Genomic DNA, 7,195 nt, shown 5'->3' on the forward strand with positions numbered 1-7,195 from the left:
AAAAAAAAAAAAAAAAAAAAAATAATGCCCCTCATAGGTTCATAGGTTTGAATACTTAGAGATTGGGAGGTTTGGCCTTGTAGCAGGAAGTATGTCACTAGGGATGGCCTTTGAAGTTTCAAAAGCCCAAGCCACGCCCAGTGTCTCTCTTTTCCTGCTGCCTACAGGTCTCCATAAAGAACTATCAGATTCTTCGCCAGCCCCAGGTCTGCCTGCATTCAGCCATGTTCTCCCCCATCATGGACTACAGCTCTGAAACTGTAATAAGTAACAATTAAAGGCTTTCTTTTATGAGAGTTGCCTTCTCTTGATGTTTCTTCACAGTGATAGAACACTAGGGTAGCCATTTCTTCATCCACATGTTTTGTTTTGTTTTTTTGAGGAAGAGTCTCTGTTGCTTCCACGGCTGCACTTTGTACCTCAGGCCTGAGCTTCTCCAGTCACCTCCCATCTCTTGTGGAAGTGCGGGATTACAGACACACGCCACTGCATCCAGCTTTTTACATAGGTTCCAGAGACCAAACTCAGGTTATCAGGCTTGTATGGCCAGTGTTCTACTAATAAGCCATCTCCTGGCCCTGTATTTTAATTTTTAATTAGCACACAGTTACTGTACATATTTTGTGAGGTACAGTGTGACCTTTCCACACATTTACACAATATGTAGTGGTCAGATCAGAATAATTGGCCTATCTATGACCTCAGGCACACTTCTTTTCATTGGGAACACTCAAATGTTTCTATACAAGCTGCTTTGAAGTAGCCAATGTAAGACAGCAACTTGTCAGGCTGGAGGCATAGTTAAGTGGTGGCATATACAAGGACCTGGGTCCCATACCCAATGTCACATGAATTAAAAAGTCGGAGTCTAGCTGGGCGTGGTGGCGCACGCCTTTNNTCCCAGCACTTGGGAGGCAGAGGCAGTCGGATTTCTGAGTTCGAGGCCAGCCTGGTCTACAAAGTGAGTTCCAGGACAGCCAGAGCTATACAGAGAAACCCTGTCTCGAAAAAACAAACAAACAAAAAAACAAACAAAAAGAGAGAGAGAGAGAGAAGAAAGGAAAACCATAAAATACTCAGCTTTTCATTCTTAAAATGGTCTCAGTGAACTTTCACTCCCAGGAAAAAGTCTATGGTAGATTTGATTCAAATCTGGAATCCGGGTCCAGTGTCCACACAAGCCTCCCTCTTGAGAAGAACGCCTGGGGACAATGCACACAACCCTTTTTTTTTTCTCCCTCCAGGACCCCTCAACCACTCCATTGTGGCTTCTCAACAGGTCTTTCTGTGTTATGGTGGCTTGCCCACAATTGCTGTGCTCAGACAGCCTCCCTCCCTTACCCTCTGGTAGCTGGAACCACAGTTCTCTGTCAGGCCCAGCTGGACTGCAGCTCCTGGCTCCTGCTTTCCCCTGGAGAAGCCTCTAAGGCAGCAACTTCATGCTCTAGAGGGGCCTTGTGGCACATTGAATGGAACCCAGCTCCTGTCCCTGAAGAACTGAGCATCTTGCACATATCCCAAAGCCTCTGAGCTTGTTTTCTGAACTGTAAGGTGAGAATAACAATACCAACCTTGTAGACAGTGTACGAAGGATAAATAATATGTAATGGTGGAGGTAGAAACTGGAGAATCAGACAGATGTTCAAGGTCATCCTCAGCTACACAGCAAATTCAAGGCTAGTCTGATCTACATGAGATCTTGCCTCAAACCAACAACAAAGAATGAAAAACAAACCCTACATTTATAACCCCAGGACTCAGGGGACAGAAGCAGGAGAATTACTACAAGTTCAAGGCTAGAAAGCTTATGAGAGTTCTGGTCCAGCGGTGGTGGCACACGCCTTTCATCCCAGCACTCAGGAGGCAGAGGCAAGTGGATCTCTGAGTTCAAAGTTAGTGTAGTCTATAGAGTAAGTTCCAGGACAGCCAAATTGACAAGGTACTTTGTTCAGACAGAAAGTCATAGTACAGATCCTATACTTGCAAGGGGCACTCGGGGTCCCTGGCTGTAATCTAGGACCAGGAAAGGGATGAGGTAGTTGTAAGAAGCAAGGCATGAGTGGATTGGTCTCGACTAGCAGGCTTTTATTTTATTCTTTGCTGTGCATGTCCTTTTCCACGATACATCTGATTTTAACTATATGTTCACCTGATTATGTCTAGACATAAGATGGCAAAGAGGAAGCCAGGCACACACCTTTAATCCTAGCACTTGGGAGGCAGAAGCAGGCGGATTTCTGAGTTCGAGGACAGTCAGGGCTACACAGAGAAACCCTGTCTCAAAATGCACATGTGGATATATTTTTCATTTCCACCCCTTAGCCAGCATTTCTCGGTGAAACCAAATAGAATGAATAGAAAAATCTCCAAGTATCATCATGTGTTCTTTTTAGTAAGGCTAAGTGTTGTTTCACAGAACATTTCAGTGGTGTGTGAATGTTCCAGATGGGTCCTGCTATGCTGCCGAGGCTGTTCTTGAACCCTCAAACTCCTGGGTGCAAGTGATTCTCTCACCAAAGCCTCTAGAGCGGCCTGAGCCTCCAGCAGGAAATGTGTTTCTTGCTGTGATTTGGAATTAAACTGGCTTGAGAGCCCCACAGCTAAAAAACGAAGGTGAGTTTGAAGTGGGTGGTATCAGGCTTACAGATCTTCAGTTACAGCAGTAAGGAAGCAGAGGCATGTGAATCTCTGTGAGTTCGAGGCCAGCCTGGTCTACAAAGTGAGTTCCAGGACAGCCAGGGCAACACAGAGAAACCCTGTCTCGAAAAACCAAAAAAAAACAAAAAACAAAAAAAAAGTCCAAATAACCCCAAAGTTAAAAAATCAAACCATAGCGAGCAATCAATCGTCAAAGTAAATAGAATAAAGTAAAATGGAGACGAGGCCAGGTTCTGGGAAGTGACACAGCAGCATATAGGTGAGCAAATGGTTAAGACATCAGTGTTAAAGCCCGGCTCCTTCATCACACTTCAAAGGCAGAAACCGACTCCTAGAGAGGGATCTGGTCCTGCATGGCTGGCTCATGTGGGAGACAGTTCAAGGCCCTTTTTTGGTTGAGTGGAAAGGACCAGAAAATTAACACTAGAGGGGGAACTGAGGGGTCCCGAAAAACAGAGATCAAAGGAATGACACTGAGGTGTCGTAAACTCTTCTCCAGAGATAATCAGGTGTTTACCACTGCTAGCACATTAAACATCCACTGAGATCGACTAAGTAGACACACAAAGAAAGGGATACCGGTGGCAGGTGGGAAGGACCCCAAGACCCCAAAACACATGGGCAGGTGGGAAGGACTCTAGAATACAGGGCAGATGGAAAGGACCCAAGAATACATGGGCAGGTGGGAAGGACCCCAGAATACACAGGCAGATGGGAAGGACCCCAGAATATACATGTCAGGTGGGAAGGACCCCAAAACACATGGGCAGGTGGGAAGGACCCCAAAACACATGGGCAGGTAGGAAGGACCCCAAAACACATGGGCAGGTGGGAAGGACCCCAAAACACATGGGCAGGTGGGAAGGACCCCAGAATACTCATGTTAGGTAGTAAGGACCCCAGAATACCACGGCAGGAGGAAATGACCCCAGAATACATGCTGCAGGAGGGAAGGACCCCAGATAAAGGAAACTCCTGTAAAATAGCCCCAAGAACTGGAACATGTTGCCATAGAAAACTGTTCCACATTATCACAGGGATTGACAACTGACATTTCCTCTGTTTGTAGTTAGTGCAAATGAGGCTTTCTCCCTCTAGGTCTGTGAGAAGACTAGGGAGGTGGGAGAAGAGGCCTCTGTCGGGACAGCAGCAAAGAGATTGTTTGCCGAAAGATTCTGTGAGTTATGGGATATCGAGGAACTGCGTCTCCTGGTAATGTTAGGAGCCTGGGAGTGTGAACTTATGGCTTTCCTAACCAGGTCTGCCTCCCATACAGAGTGACTATAAACCCTTCACCCTTCCAGATTCTCTTCCTTTTCTTCCGGCCAGGCTGCTGCTGTCTAGGGGCTCAGCTTCTGCCCACCCCGTCCTTCCCTGCACACAGAGTAAGTACAGACCCTGTCTCTTTCTACACAGAATGCTTTTTCCTGAGGAGTCTAAGGGAAAGGCCAGCGGCATGCTCTGCCACGACACAACGAAAGTACAACATCTCAGTACCCCTTATTTGACTTTATTACTCTGATTAGATTCTTTGAGTATTACATCTTGTTTCACCAAGATGGCTTGTAGCTCCACCAAAGCCAAAGCAGCCTTCTCTTATGCTCTGGACCCATAACCAACCCAAACAACGTCCTGAACCACCACCACCACCATCATCATCTTAACATTATTGATACAATTTATTCCCTATTTTGTATAATGGCCATGGTTTCTCGACAGTCTTAGACCACTAAAGCTAAAAAAAAAAAAAAAAGACACAAAAATTAAAGGGCAAAATTGCAATACATTTACATTAAAAAGCAACAACAACCTCTATAAATACTTAACTGATTCTAGTTTCCTACATCATAAGGAAATTCTTTAATGTAATCTTTAAATTTATTTATTCTACATGTATGAGTATTTTGCCTGCGTGCATGTATGCCTGGTGCTTACAGATGTCAGAAATGGGCACAGGATCCCATAGGAATATTGTTCTAGATGGTGTAAGTTGCCATGTGGGTGCTGAGAATTGAACCCAAGTGCTCTGGAAGAACAGCCAGTGCTCATAACCTTTGAGCCATCACCCCAGAAAATATTATCAATATAATTTTTATAGGCTTAGATATTATTGTAGGGTTGGTGAGATGGCTCAGCAGTTAAGAGCACAATGATTGCTCTTCCAAAGGACCTGAACCCCAGGAACCACACGGTGGCTCACAACCATCCGTAACAAGATCTTACTCCCTCTTCTGTAGTGTCTGAAAACAGCCACACTGTACTTACGTATAATAAATAAATAAATAAATAAATAAATAAATCTTTAAAAAAAAATCGATATTATTTTAAACTTCTTGACAACCACAGTGTTGGGGATTGGTTCTAATGCTTTGAACTAATCTGGCCCCCCAAATCAGGAATCTGTGTGTCCAAACCCTGAAGGACCTAGTTAACAATTGGTTTCTGATTGCTCACTAAAGAGACGATGCCCAATGGAGAATCTCCATGACTTGGAGGAGACAGATGGGACATAAGAGCTACAGGAGAGAAAGCCAACCAACCATCTAAGAATTCAGGCAAGAGGCCACTGGTCACCTCTCCAGTTGGTCCTGGGGCAGCAGGGGAAGGTTTAGGAGTGCCCAACCTTTGAGATAGTCATGGCATGTCAAAAATTAACTGATGTGTGTGTGCGCGTGCGTGCGTGTGCATGTGTGTGTGCGTGCGTGTATGTGTGTGCGTGTGTGTGTCTTTCATGAGAGAATCCAAAGAGCTCCAGGGCTGGTGTGTGCACATGTGACCCTCCTGGAGCCAAAGCAGTATAGCCAAACTCACAGCTATACCACAGCGCTTAAACTTCAGGGTGATTTTCTTTTCTTTTTTGTCTTGAGACTCTATCTCATATAGCCCAGCATGGCTTGGAGCTCTTCTGTAGTTAAGGATAAAGTTGTGCTTCTAATACTCTTCCTGCAACTCTTTGAATGCTGGGATTATAGGCTTGTGCCACTATGCCCACCTTATGGAGCGCTGCGGATCACATCCTTGGCTTTGTGCCGAGAGCTGTACCACCTGGCCCTGGAAAGCTGACTGAGCAAATTGGAAATGAAGAAACAATAAGCATGTTTTCAGAAAAGCTGGGGTCTGGTGGGTCGTGCTCGCTCTGATGGAGGGCATGTACTAGGCAACAACCCAGAAACTGTACATTCAAGGATGTACATACAAGGGGGCTGCTTAGATAGTCTCCGTGGGAGGTGTCTATGGGGGGCCAATTTCAGGTTGCAGTCATCTGGAAGGAGGGAGCTGCAGTAAATAGTTTTTGCACACACTTCAGCATCCACACATGGACCAGAAGGCTTTCCCAATTCCCTGAACCTGACACAGGGAAGGAGCTGCCAACTCCCCTGGGTCTGAGGCACTGGGGTTCCTGACATGGATGGGCCAATGTCAATAATACACATTCACTCAGGACTTCATCAGCTTCTGTGATGGTTTGTACACGCTTGGCCCAGGGAGTGGCACTATTAGTAGGTATGGCCCTGCTGGGAGTGGGTGTGTCACTGTAGGCATGGACTTTAAGAGCCTCCTCCTGGCTGCCTGGAAGCCAGTCTTCTCCTAGCGGCCTTCAGATGAAGATGTAGAACTCTCAGCTCTTCTTGCACCTGGATGCTGCCATGCTTCTTCTGCCTTGATAAGCCAGGCCAATTAAATGTTGTCCTTCTAAGAACTGCCTTGGTCATGGCATCTGTTCAAAGTAGTAAAACCCTAAGACAATTTCCCATGCGCTACTGACTGAGCTACAACCCCAGGCCCTGTTCTTTTATTTTTCAAAATGAAAACACTATATGGACATGGATTATTCCTGTAATCAGGTCAACATGAGCTACCAAGCAAATTCAAGATGAGCCAGGGCTACGCACCAAGACCTTATCTCAAAAAGAGATAGGGGGAAAACCCAACAATTGGAACTATGGCTCAGCTGGAAGAGTGCTTGTTTGGAATGTTTAAGACCTTCCATTCCAACTCTGGTATAACAATGGGCAGTGATAGAAAAGTGAATACTTGAGTCTTCCAGTAGCAGCCTTTGGATGAAGTCGTAGAACTCTCAGCTCCTCCTGCACCATGCCTGCCTGGATACTGCCATGCTCCTGCCTTGATGATAATGGACTGAACCTCTGAGCCTAGACAGCCAGGTCTGGAGGTCTGCTCCACGAGACGGACGCGCCGCCCATGCTCTCTGCCTCTAGAAGGGCTCTCCAGTTCCTCTCCAGCTCCATCCCGGTACAGAAGATGGGCGACTCAGCTTCGAAAGTCATCAGTGCAGAGGAAGCTTTGCCGGGACGCACCGAGCCGATCCCAGTAGCAGATTTGCTCACACACAAGCCAAATGAGGACTGCACCAGGCTGTTGGCTGGAGCTTCATCTGCAGCAGGGAGATTGGAAGCGTCACAGGTGCCCATCAACAGGGACGAGTTAAATGAATGATGGGTCAGCCTCAGCCTCAAGGGCACAGCATGCAGGCAGAAAAGATGGGGCATCTCTAGGGACAGAGGGACTGCCAGGA

The sequence above is a fragment of the Mus pahari genome, chromosome 2, assembly GCF_900095145.1.
Source record: "Mus pahari chromosome 2, PAHARI_EIJ_v1.1, whole genome shotgun sequence".
NCBI classification, from domain to species: Eukaryota; Metazoa; Chordata; class Mammalia; order Rodentia; family Muridae; genus Mus; species Mus pahari.